General features: G+C 44.9%; 6 non-coding genes across 6 annotated transcripts; 1 reads left to right on the forward strand and 5 right to left on the reverse strand.

Annotated features, from left to right (window-relative positions):
* Positions 1-8,240: 8,240 nt before the first annotated feature.
* trnas-aga (transfer RNA serine (anticodon AGA)) lies at positions 8,241-8,322 on the reverse strand. The gene has a single exon. It is a non-coding gene; the product is annotated as a tRNA-Ser (tRNA).
* Positions 8,323-8,606: 284 nt separating this feature from the next.
* On the reverse strand, positions 8,607-8,679 carry trnak-uuu (transfer RNA lysine (anticodon UUU)). The gene has a single exon. It is a non-coding gene; the product is annotated as a tRNA-Lys (tRNA).
* A 601-nt stretch (positions 8,680-9,280) lies between these two features.
* Positions 9,281-9,362, reverse strand: trnas-uga (transfer RNA serine (anticodon UGA)). Its single transcript has one exon. It is a non-coding gene; the product is annotated as a tRNA-Ser (tRNA).
* Positions 9,363-9,643: 281 nt separating this feature from the next.
* Positions 9,644-9,725, reverse strand: trnal-caa (transfer RNA leucine (anticodon CAA)). The gene has a single exon. It is a non-coding gene; the product is annotated as a tRNA-Leu (tRNA).
* Positions 9,726-11,761: 2,036 nt separating this feature from the next.
* Positions 11,762-11,834, reverse strand: trnar-ucg (transfer RNA arginine (anticodon UCG)). Its single transcript has one exon. It is a non-coding gene; the product is annotated as a tRNA-Arg (tRNA).
* A 461-nt stretch (positions 11,835-12,295) lies between these two features.
* Positions 12,296-12,367, forward strand: trnap-ugg (transfer RNA proline (anticodon UGG)). Its single transcript has one exon. It is a non-coding gene; the product is annotated as a tRNA-Pro (tRNA).
* The last annotated feature ends 636 nt before the right edge of the window (positions 12,368-13,003 follow it).

The raw sequence follows: 13,003 nt of genomic DNA on the forward strand, positions 1-13,003 counted from the left end.
GTGGAATTGTAATTGAAATTATTTTTAATAAAAAAAAAAAGGGCAATGCCTGATCTCATCTGAATTCGGAAGCAAAGCAGGCTTGGGCCTGGTTAGTACTTGGATGGGAGACCTGCCTGGGAATCCCAGGTGCTGTAACTTTTTGAATTCCTTCATTTGGCAGCGAATAAACTTCCCGTGTCACAGCTCTGCTGCTGGTGTCTTTTCGCTGCTGGTGCCCTGGAGCAGAACAGGAAGAAAAAAAAAAAAAAAAAAAGGTAAACATTTGAGGTGATAAGGGCTTTGTTTCTGTAATAGAAAAATTTTTTAAAAAACGCCTGTCATAGAAAAAGAGGCGGAACTGTGCTATTTATGGTGTTTCTATGTTAATTGTAGCAGCTTTTGCTGTGACTTTAGTGAATGAACAGTTAGTGGACTTCTGATCTAAATCAGTCTAACATTTACAATTTACAGACAAAAAAAGGAGGGGCAATATTCGGTTGTTAGTTTGTTTATGGATCTTGAACAACCCACCAGCTTTATATGTAAGCATCATTTATGTCTTTGTACACAGTCTCTTCTCTGTAGGCACCATGCAGGATTCGAAATGGCCTTTCGCGTTAGGTATCTCGTTACCCTTTTAGTCATAACAGGTAATATGCATGGCAATGCAGGAAGTTGATGACATGCAAACACATCTCAAGAAGGTTTTCAAAGCTACCGTGTTTCATCCACCAAACATTGCTGCCAAACTGAAGTGAGACCTACAAAGACAACCCAGATGGGACTTGAATCCACAATCCCAAGCCCCGGAGGCTGATGTCTTATCCCTTAGGCCAATCATTTGTCATGGATCTTTTGTATGCCTTCATGGAAGATGCCAACGCATGGAAAACTGCACTTTAGGATCTCGATGCCAGTGTGCAGCAAGTCTGAGAATTCAAAGCTAACTATTGTCCTCAGATCATCACACCTAAGTTTTGAGAGGACCAGTCAGAATTGTTTCACACAACTTAAAGTAACCCAACAAAGACAACCCAGATGGGACTTGAACCAACAATCCCCAGCTTTAAAGGCTGATGCTTTATCCTCTAAGCCAATACTAGCCTTTGTCGTATCTGATGTATGGCTCAGGAAGTTCTTGTAGCTCAGAAAACAGTACTTAGGATCCCTGTGCCATATTACATTCAGACGATCTGATGTGTACACCTAATGACAAAACAGCTTCTCTGAGGAGTTTTCCATTGTCATGTCATTTTGACCGAAGGGTATGAACCTAGCTTTTTAAAGGTCACACTGGACTGTCTTGCACAGTCAACTTAAAAGTAACTGCATTAAAACAACCCAGTTGGTACTTTAAACCCACAATCCCTAGCTTCGAAGGCTAGTGCCTTATCCATTAGGCCACTGGGCTGTTTTATACTGCCTGTGAACTGTAATATGCCTCCAGGGATGCTGACACACGTAACAAAACAACATGAACAAGAGTAGATTGGATCGGTCTCACAACGAATTTTTTGTGGCACTGCAGACTGCTTCTACAGGGCTCGTTGGTCTAGGGGTATCATTCTCGCTTCGGGTGTGAGAGGTCCTGGGTTCAAATCCCGGACGAGCCCTATGACTGTCATAGAGAAAGCAGCGGTGTTGTGCTATCTAAGGTGTTCATATGTTAATTGTAGCAGCTTTTGCTGTGACTTTAGTGAATGAACATTTAGTGGACTTCTGATCTAAATCAGTCTAACATGTACAATTATACAGACAAAAAATGAGTGGCAATGATTCGATTGTTAGATTTGTTTATGGATCTTGAACAACCCACCAGCTTTATATGTAAGCACTATTTTGTGTTTGTACAGTCTCTTCTCTGTAGGCACCATGCAGGATTCAAATGGCCTTTCGCGTTACGTATCTCGTTACCCTTTTAGTCATAACAGGTAAGATGCATGGCACTGCAGGAAGTTAATGACATGCACACACATCTCAAGAAGGTTTTCACAGCTACCGTGTTTCATCCACCAAACATTGCTTCCAATTGAAGTGAGACCTTCAAAGACAACCCAGATGGGACTTGAACCAACAATCCCAAGCCCCGGAGGTTGATGCCTTATCCATTAGGCCACTGGGCCATTTCGCCAATCATTTGTCATGGATCTTTTGTATGCCTTCAACAAGATGCCAACTTGCACTTTAGGATCTCGATGCCAGTTTGCATTCCATCAAAAAAGATGTGTGCAACTAATGGTTAAACATTTTCTTTGTGCAATCATCCACATTCGTGCTCATTGGTCCTGGGGTATGGTTCTCGCGTATGGTGAATAACCTACAGTGCTTTAAAATCATAGAACAGGAAGAGCTAGACAAATTATAAATAGCTCTAAATCAGCTACGTGTATATTGGACCCAATTCCAACAAAGTTACTGAAAGAATTGCTACCTGTTATAGGTGAACCTCTCTTAACGTTATCAACTCTTCATTATCTTTAGGCCATGTTCCAAATCCTTACAAGTTAGCTGTTATTAAACCTATTATAAGAAACCACAACTGGACCCCAGCAACTTAGCTAATTATAGGCCTATTTCAAATCTTCCATTTATATCTAAAATACTAGAAAAAGTTGTTTCTGCTCAATTATGCTCCTTTCTGCAGACGAACAATGTTTTTGAAGTGTTTTCAGTCAGGTTTCAGAGCTCATCACAGTACAGAAACTGCATTAGTGAAAATAACCAACGATTTACTCTAGCTGCTGACCAAGGTGCATCTCGCTATTAGTTCTACTCGATCTTAGTGGGCATTTGACACCATGACCATGGTATCCTCATTAATCGCTTAAAGTCTACAGGTGTCCAGGGACAGGCCTACAATGGTTTAAGTCATACTTATCTGACCGTTACCAGTTTGTGAATATTAATGGACAGCCTTCACAATCCCCCAGTAAAATACGGGTGCCTCAGGATCAGTTTTAGGCCTTTGCTGTTACAATATACATGCTACCCCTGGGAGCATTATTAGAAGACATGGGATCAGCTTTCACTGCTATGCAGATGATACTCAATTATATATTTCAACTAAACCTGACAAACGTCTAAACTGTCCAAGCTAACTGAGTGTATTAAAGATGTTAAAGACTGGATGACCAACATTATCTTCTCTTAAACTCAGACAAAACAGAATATTACTTATTGGGCCTAAATCCTGTACACAGCAGATCTCACAACTCGACCTACAATTAGAGGGATACAAAGTTAGCGTTGCTCTACTATAAAGATCTGGGTGTCATATTAGACAGCAATTTAACTTTTAAAAATCATATCCCATATCACAAAACTGCTTTCTTTCATCTGAGAAATATCGCTAAGTTACAAATATGCTATCCATCTCAGATGCAGAAAAGCTAGTCCATGCTTTATGACTTCTAGGCTGGACTACTGTAATGCTCTGTTGCTGGCAGCCCAGCATCCTCTATTAACACAACTTCAATTAGTACAAAATGCAGCTGCCAGAGTTCTTACCAGGTCTAGAAAATTTGATCACATCACACCAATTTTATCCTCCTTACACTGGCTGCCTGTTAAGTTTCGTATTGAATTAAAATATTGCTTCTTACATATAAAGCTTTAAATAATCTAGCTCCTGTTTATCTAACCAATCTTCTGTCTCGCTACAATCCAACTCGCTCTTTAGGTCTCAAACTTAGGGCTTCTGGTAGTACCTAGAATAGCAAGTCGAGTAAAGGAGGTCGAGCCTTCTCATTTATAGCTCCTAACTCTGGAATAGCCTTCCTGATAACGTCCGAGGCTCAGACACACTCTCCCAATTCAAAACTAGATTAAAGACCTATCTGTTCAGTAAAGCATACACTTAGTGCACCACTTAGGGGACTTCCACACAGGTTGCATCTGTTGATATACACTGTGAACATCAGCTACGCTAATTTTTTCTTTATTTCAACCTGGGGATACTCATCCCGAGGCCCTCAGACTATGCAGAGTCACTGATTCGATCCAAGACCAACGACGAAATGATCCCCAAGGTTTCCATATCCTGGACCAGGCCGAATCCTAAGCAGCTACTGTGGTGGTCATGGAGGAGTGGAGAACTGAGACTGATTCTCCAGCGAAGACAGACGAGTCTTCGCTGAGGGCCAGCTTCCAGCCTCCACCACTAAGACTGCAGCTCTGTACAAGACGTTTGGCCAGCGGAGAATTAAAATGATTGTGCCCAACTGAGCCTGGTTTCTCTCAGGTTTTTTTTCTTCACTTCCGCCATTAGTGAAGTTTTTTTCCCTCTCCGCTGTCGCCACTGGCTTGCAGGTTCGGGATCTATAGAGCTGCGCATCGTTGGATTTATTCAATATTTGGACTCTCAGTATGATTATTAATCCACACTGAATTGAGCTCAACTGAACTGAACTTAAACACTACAACTGAACTACACTGTTCCATTTTACTGTGACCTTTTATGTGAAGCTGCTTTGAACACAATCACATTGTATAAGCGCTATATACAAATAAAGGTGAATTGATTGAATTGGTGACTGGTCTTGAGTTTCAAATTCCAGACAAGGCCACTCTCATTAACTTGAAATCACACAACTTTCTGCAGCTATTTCCTTGTTTGCATTTCATCATCATCCACCTAACATGAGATCATTAGTTGAAAGCCACGGGTACTTAAAGTCAAGATCTCCATTACCAAAGCTTAGCGGAACCATTTAGGTTTGTAACGTGAGAGTGAGATTCAAGCAAGATTGGATAAATCTTATTTGAAGTGTGCAGCAAGTCTGAGATTTCGAAGCTAACTATTGTCCTCAGATCATCACATCTAAGTTTTGAGAAGGACCAGTCAGAATTGTTTCACACAACTTAAATGTAACCCAACAAAGACAACCCAGATGGGACTTGAACCCACAATCCCAGCTTTAAAGGCTGATGCCTTTTCTATTAGCCAATGGGTAAACACTAGTGTTGTCATATCTGATGTATGGCTCAGGAAGTTCTTGTTACTCAGAAAACAGTACTTTAGGATCCCTATGCAATATTACATTCAGACGATCTGATGTGTACACCTAATGACAAAACAGCTTCTCTGAGGAGTTTTCCATTGTCATGTCTTTTGACCTAAGGGTATGAACCTAGCTTTTAAAGGTAACACTGGATTGTCTTGCACAGTCAACTTAAAAGGAACTGCATCAAAGACAACCCAGTTGGTACTTTAAACCCACAATCCCCATCTTCGAAGGCTGGTGCCTTATCCATTAGGCCACTGGACTGTTTCATACTTACTGTGAACTGTAATATGCCTCCAGGGAGTTGCTGACACACGGAACAAAAACAACATGAACAAAGAGTAGATTGGATTGGTCTGACAGAATTTTTGTGGCACTCCAGACTGCTTCTTCAGGGCTCGTTGGTCTAGGGTATGATTCTCGCTTTGAGTGCGAGAGGTCCCGGGTTCAAATCCCGGACAAGCCCTGCGACAGTCATAGAAAAAGCAGCGGTGCTGTGAAATCCATGGTGTTTCTATGTTAATTGTAGCAGCTTTTGCTGTGACTTTAGTGAATGAACAGTTAGTGGACTTCTGATCTAAATCAGTCTAACATGTACAATTATACAGACAAAAAAGGAGCGGCAATGATTCGGTTGTTAGATTTGTTTATGGATCTTGAACAACCCACCAGCTTTATATGTAAGCACCATTTTTGTCTTTGTACACAGTCTCTTCTCTGTAGGCACCATGCAGGATTCAAAATGGCCTTTCGCGTTAGGTATCTCGTTACCCTTTTAGTCATAATAGGTAATATGCATGGCAATGCAGAAAGTTAATGACATGCACACACATCCCAAGAAGGTTTTCACAGCTACCGTGTTTCATCCACCAAACATTGCTCCCAAATTGAAGTGAGACCTTCAAAGACAACCCAGATGGGTATTGAACCAACAATCCCAAGTCCCGGAGGTTGATGCCTTATCCATTAGGCCACTGGGCCATCAATCATTTGTCATAGATCTTTTGTATGCCTTCAACAAGATGCCAACGCATGGAAAACGCACTTTAGGATCTTGATGCCAGTTTGCATTGCATCAAAAAAGATGTGTGCAACTAATGGTCAAACATTTTCTTTGTGTAATCATCCACATTCGTGTCTCATTGGTCCTGGGGTATGGTTCTGGCGTAGGGTGTGACTGGTCTTGAGTTTCAAATTCCAAACAAGGCCACTCTCATTAACTTAAAATCACTGCAGCTATTTTCTTGTTTGCATTTCATCATCATCCACCTAATAAGAGACCATTAGTTGAAAGCCACGAGGTACTTGAAGTCAAGATTTCCCTTACCCCCCGACAATACTTTCTCATCACAGCACAGACCTGCGTCCTCTTAAAAAAACAGATGCAGTCGTCTGACCTTGAAGTCATTAGGTGTTACCAAAGCCATGGTCCAAAAGCATGGCCAAAAGCACATTTCACCTGGGCCTTTTAGAACTGTGCTAGCATCAGTCTTGAAAAGAGCTGTGCATAAAGCAACTCTCCAGAAGCAGATGGAGTGGGGAAAATGTGCCACAAAGGGACAGCCAAAAAGGACTGGGCGACTTGGAAAAAAAACTATCAAATCCCAATCTTGATGAGCCGTGCAGAGGAAGATTGCAATTACGTATAGGAGGCTTGAAAGAAAAAAGAACAACATAAGTGGACGTGCAAAACAACGTAGTCGGCAGGATTCAACCTGCGCGGGGAAACCCCAATGGATTTCTAGTCCATCGCCTTAACCACTCGGCCACGACGACTACAGACGTCAGCCTTCTCTCTCTTGCTGAGGTGGCAACCAAGCACAGGGTCAACAGGGGTAGAGGAAGGTGCACTAGCTCTTGTGCAACTTTTCCGTACAATCTCTGGAAAGCAGGGACAGCATAGCTCTCTAATCTAACACACTCAGCTAACTTCATGGGCACTCTCTCTCCACACAAGCTGATGATCTGAATTCAGAGCAACGTGCTCTCGCAGGCCACACCACAATGGACAGAAATCAAGTGATATGAAAAGAACAACGAGGTCTCTGACAAACAGACAGGGCTTCGCCCGAACAGGGACTTGAACCCTGGACCCTCAGATTAAAAGTCTGATGCTCTACTGACTGAGCTACTTGTGCTCCTGTCTGCAAAGCACCTGTTTGCGGAGTTGCCTCTGCAAGCCCCTTGCCGGCTGACAACACTTTCACATCACAGCACAGACCTGCGTCCTCTTAAAAAAACAGATGCAGTCGTCCTCCAGGAAACGGCGTTTCAGAGCTGTGCCATGCCACTGCTGAGCTGGACCGTGAAAGACCTTGAAGTCATTAGGTGTTACCAAAGCCATGGTCCAAAAGCATGGCCAAAAGCACATTTCGCCTGGGCCTTTTGGAACTGTGCTAGCATCAGTCTTGAAAAGAGCTGTGCATAAAGCAACTCTCCAGAAGCAGATGGAGTGGGGAAAATGTGCCACAAAGGGACAGCCAAAAAGGACTGGGCGACTTGGAAAAAAACTATCAAATCCCAATCTTGATGAGCCGTACAAGATGTTGCTGTCGATTTATTGAACGTTTCTCTAGGCAACATCAGAGTGTAGGGACTACAGTCGCAGGACTTGAATTATTCAATATAGGATTAAACACGCAGGCCCGCAACCAAACGTCGCAAAAGCCACAGTTCCTCTCACAGAGAGAAAAAGCAAAAGCAGCTGGCTGTTCCGTAGTCGGCAGGGTTCGAACTTGCACGGGGAGACCCCAATGGATTGCAGTCCATCGCCTTAACCTCTCGGCCACGACTACGCAAGGTGGCAGCTCGTTGACTTTTTCTGCTGAATGTGGGCAACATTGAACGCAGCACAGTTGGGGCATAAATGGCCTGAGGTTGTAAAAAGCGGCACAAGCATTGCTCGCAGTTAACAGAAAACACGCTGCCGTGACCCAGATTCGAACTGGGTTGCTGCGGCCACAACACAGAGTACTGACCACTATACGATCACGGCACACCGCTGCTCACCGATAAGCTTTGCAGCTGCCTGGACACTAAGGGACACTGGTTTGTGACCGTGATTCAAACTGGGATTTCTCTGGCCACAACACAGTATGGATGACTGTACGGTCGCGGCAAACCACTGTCGCTCACCCACAGCTGCCTGGTCACTAAGTGACAGGGGCTTGTTTGTGAGTTGCAGAGGAGGATTCCAATTACATATAGGAGGCTTGAAAGAAAAGAGAACACAACTTAAGTGGACGTGCAAAACAACGTAGTCGGCAGGATTCGAACCTGCACGGGGAAACCCCAATGGATTTCTAGTCCATCGCCTTAACCACTCGGCCACGACTACAGACGTCTGCTTTCTCTCTCCTGCTGAGGTGGCAACCAATCACAGGGTCAACAGGGGTAGAGGAAGGTGCACTAGCTCTAGTGCAACTTTTCCGTACAATCTCTGGGAAGCAGGGACAGCATAGCTCTGTAATCTAACAAACTCAGCTAACTTCATGGGCACTCTTTCCACACAAGCTGATGATCTGAATTCAGAGCAACGTGCTCTCGCAGGCCACACCACAATGGACAGCCACCAAGTAATATGAAAAGAACAACGAGGTCTCTGACAAACAGACAGGCCTTCGCCCGAACAGGGACTTGAACCCTGGACCCTCAGATTAAAAGTCTGATGCTCTACCGACTGAGCTATCCGGGCTCCTGTCTGCTGAGGCACCTGTTTGCGGAGTTGGACCTCTGCAAGCCCCTTGCCGGCTAACACCACTTTCTCATCACAGCACAGACCTGCGTCCTCTTAAAAAAAACAGATGCAGGCGTCCTCCAGGAAACGGCGTTTCAGAGCTGTGCCATGCCACTGCTGAGCTGCACCGTGAAAGACCTTGAAGTCATTAGGTGTTACCAAAGCCATGGTCCAAAAGCATGGCCAAAAGCACAGTTCGCCTGGGCCTTTTGGAACTGTGCTAGCATCAGTCTTGAAAAGAGCTGTGCATAAAGCAACTCTCCAGAAGCAGATGGAGTGGGGAAAATGTGCCACAAAGGGACAGCCAAAACGGACTGGGCGACTTGGAAAACAAACTATCAAATCCCAATCTTGATGAGCCGTACAAGATGTTGCTGTCGATTTATTGAACGTTTCTCTAGGCAACATCAGAGTGTAGGGACTACAAAAAAGCTAAATTGCGACTAGTCGCTGGACTTGAATTATTCAATATGGGATTAAACACGCAGGCCCGCAACCAAACGTCGCAAAAGCCACAGTTCCTCTCACAGAGAGAAAAAGCAAAAGCAGCTGGCTGTTCCGTAGTCGGCAGGGTTCGAACCTGCGCGGGGAGACCCCAATGGATTTCAAGTCCATCGCCTTAACCTCTCGGCCACGACTACGCATGGTGGCAGCTCGTTGACTTTTTCCTGCTGAATGTGGGCAACATTGAACGCAGCACAGTTGGGGCATAAATGGCCTGAGGTTGTAAAAAGTGGCACAAGCATTGCTCGCAGTTAACAGCAACACGCTGGCTCACACACCGCTCGCTCACGGATGAGCTCTGCAGCTGCCTGGACACTAAGGGACATGGGTTTGTTTGCAAGATTCAGAGGAGGACGGCATTTCCTTTAGGGGGCAATGAGCAAAAACAGCAAGTGGACTTTGTGGAAATACCAACCGACTTAGTCGGTAGGGTTCGAACCTGCGCGGGGAGACCCCAATGGATTTTGAGTCCATCGCCTTAACCTCTTGGCCACGACTACCCCTGGCCTTGACTCGTCTGCTCTGTTGGCCGGATGTGGGCAACACTAGATACAGCAGAGGTTGGGGTGAGAAATCCAGCCGTGGCCTGAGGTGACGAAAACTCAGCCCAGCATGGCTTTCCGTTAACAGGTACGCGCTGCTGTGACCGGGATTCAAACTGGGATTTCTCTGGCCACAACACAGAGTACGGATCACTGTACGGTCGCGGCAAACCACTGTCGCTCACCCACAGCTGCCTGGTCACTAAGTGACAGGGGCTTGTTTGTGAGATGCAGAAGAGGATTGCAATTACGTATAGGAGGCTTGAAAGAAAAGAGAACAACAACATAAGTGGACGTGCAAAACAACGTAGTCGGCAGAATTCGAATATGCGCAGGGAAACCCCAATGGATTTCTAGTCCATCACCTTAACCACTCAGCCATGACTACAGACGTCTGCTTTCTCTCTCCTGCTGAGATGGCAACCAAGCACAGGGTCAACAGGGGTAGAGGAAGGTGCACTAGCTCTTGTGCAACTTTTCCATACAATCTCTGGGAAGCAGGGACAGCATAGCTCTCTAATCTAACACACTCAGCTAACTTCATGGGCACTCTTTCCACACAAGCTGATGATCTGAATTCAGAGCAAAAGCCACAGTTCCTCTCACAGAGAGAAAAAGCAAAAGCAGCTGGCTGTTCCGTAGTCGGCAGCGTTTGAACCTCCGCGGGGAGACCCCAATGGATTTCAAGTCCATCGCCTTAAACTCTCGGCCACGACTACGCATGCTGGCAGCCCGTTGACTTTTTCTGCTGAATGTGGGCAACATTGAACGCAGCACAGTTGGGGCATAAATGGCCTGAGGTTGTAAAAAGCGGCACAAGTATTGCTGGCAGTTAACAGGAACACGCTGCCGTGACACAGGTTCGATCCGGGGTTGCTGCGGCCACAACACAGAGTACTGTCCACTATACGATCACGGCACACCGCTCGCTCACCGATAAGCTCTGCAGCTGCCTGGACACTAAGGGACACTGGTTTGTGACCGGGATTCAAACTGGGATTTCTCTGGCCACAACACAGAGTACGGATGACTGTACGGTCGCGGCAAACCACTGTCACTCACCCACAGCTGCCTGGTCACTAAGTGACAGGGGCTTGTTTTTGAGATGCAGAGGAGGATTGCAATTACGTATAGGAGGCTTGAAAGAAAAGAGAACAACAACATAAGTGGACGTGCAAAACAACATAGTTGGCAGGATTCAAACCTGCACGGGGAAGCCCCAATGGATTTCTAGTCCATCGCCTTAACCGCTCGGCCACGACTACAGACATCTGCTTTCTGTCTCCTGCTGAGGTGGCAACCAAGCACAGGTTCAACAGGGGTCCAAAAGCATGGCCAAAAGCACATTTCGCCTGGGCCTTTTGGAACTGTGCTAGCATCAGTCTTGAAAAGAGCTGTGCATAAAGCAACTCTCCAGAAGCAGATGGAGTGGGGAAAATGTGCCACAAAGGGACAGCCAAAAAGGACTGGGCGACTTGGAAAAAAAACTTTCAAATCCCAATCTTGATGAGCCGTACAAGATGTTGCTGTCGATTTATTGAACGTTTCTCTAGACAACATCAGAGTGTAGGGACTACAAAAAAAGCTAAATTGCGACTAGTCGCTGGACTTGAATTATTCAATATGGGATTAAACACGCAGGCCCGCAACCGACTACGCATGCTGGCAGCCCGTTGACTTTTTCTGCTGAATGTGGGCAACATTGAACGCAGCACAGTTGGGGCATAAATGGCCTGAGGTTGTAAAAAGCGGCACAAGCATTGCTTGAAAGACACGGGGTACTTGAAGTCAAGATCTTCATTACCAAAGCTTAGCGGAACCATTTAGGTTTGTAACGTGACAGTGAGATTCAAGCAAGATTGGATGAATCTTATTTGAAGTGTGCAGCAAGTCTGAGAATTCAAAGCTAACTATTGTCCTCAGATCATCACGCCTAAGTTTTGAGAAGACCAGTCGGAATTGTTACACAAAACTTAAATGTAACCCAACAAAGAAAACCCAGATGGGACTTGAACCCACAATCCCCAGCTTCGAAGGCTGATGCCTTATCCATTAGGCCACTGGGTCAACACTAGCCTTTGTCATATCTGATGTATGGCTCAGGAAGTTCTTGTTACTCAGAAAACAGTTCTTTAGGATCCCTATATTGCCATATTGCCATATTGCATTCAGACGATCTGATGTTTACACCTAATGACAAAACAGCTTCTCTGAGGAGTTTTCCATTGTCATGTCTTTTTGACCTAAGGGTATGAACCTAGCTTTTTAAAGGTAATACTGGATTGTCTTGCACAGTCAACCTAAAAGGAACTGCATCAAAGACAACCCAGTTGGTACTTTAAACCCACAATCCCCAGCTTCGAAGGCTGGTGCCTTATCCATTAGGCCACTGGACTGTTTTATACTTACTGTGAACTGTAATATGCCTCCAGGGAGTTTCTGACACACGTAACAAAAACAACATAAACAAAGAGTAGATTGGATCGGTCTCACAGAATTTTTTGTGGCACTGCAGACTGCTTCTACTGGGCTTGTTGGTCTAGGGGTATGATTCTCGCTTTGGGTGCGAGAGGTCCCGGGTTCAAATCCCGGACGAGTCCTACGACAGTCATAGAAAAAGCAGCGGTGCTGTGCTATCCATGGTGTTTCTATGTTAATTGTAGCTGCTTTTGCTGTGACTTTACTTAATGAACATTTAGTGGACTTCTGATCTAAATCAGTCTAACATGTACAACTATACAGACAAAAAAAGGAGCGGCAATGATTCGGTTGATAGATTTGTTTACGGATCTTGAACAACCCACCAGCTTTATATGTAAGCACCATTTTGTCTTTGTACACAGTCTCTTCTCTGTAGGCACCATGCAGGATTCGAAATGGCCTTTCGCGTTAGGTATCTCGTTACCCTTTTAGTCATAAGAGGTAACATGCATGGCAATGCAGGAAGTTAATGACATGCAAACACATCTCAAGAAGGTTTTCACAGCTACCGTGTTTCATCCACCAAACATTGCTCCCAAATTGAAGTGAGACCTTCAAAGACAACCCAGATGGGATTTGAACCAACAATCCCAAACCCCGGAGGTTGATGCCTTATCCCTTGGCCACTGGGCCATTTCGGCAATCATTTGTCATGGATTTTTTGTATGCCTTCAACAAGATGCCAACGAAAAGAAACCGGGTAACACTTTATTTTGATGGTCCCCCTTTAGATAGTCTGCTGACCGTAAGTTACT

This window comes from Danio aesculapii, chromosome 4 (genome assembly GCF_903798145.1).
Source record: "Danio aesculapii chromosome 4, fDanAes4.1, whole genome shotgun sequence".
In the NCBI taxonomy this organism is placed as follows: domain Eukaryota; kingdom Metazoa; phylum Chordata; class Actinopteri; order Cypriniformes; family Danionidae; genus Danio; species Danio aesculapii.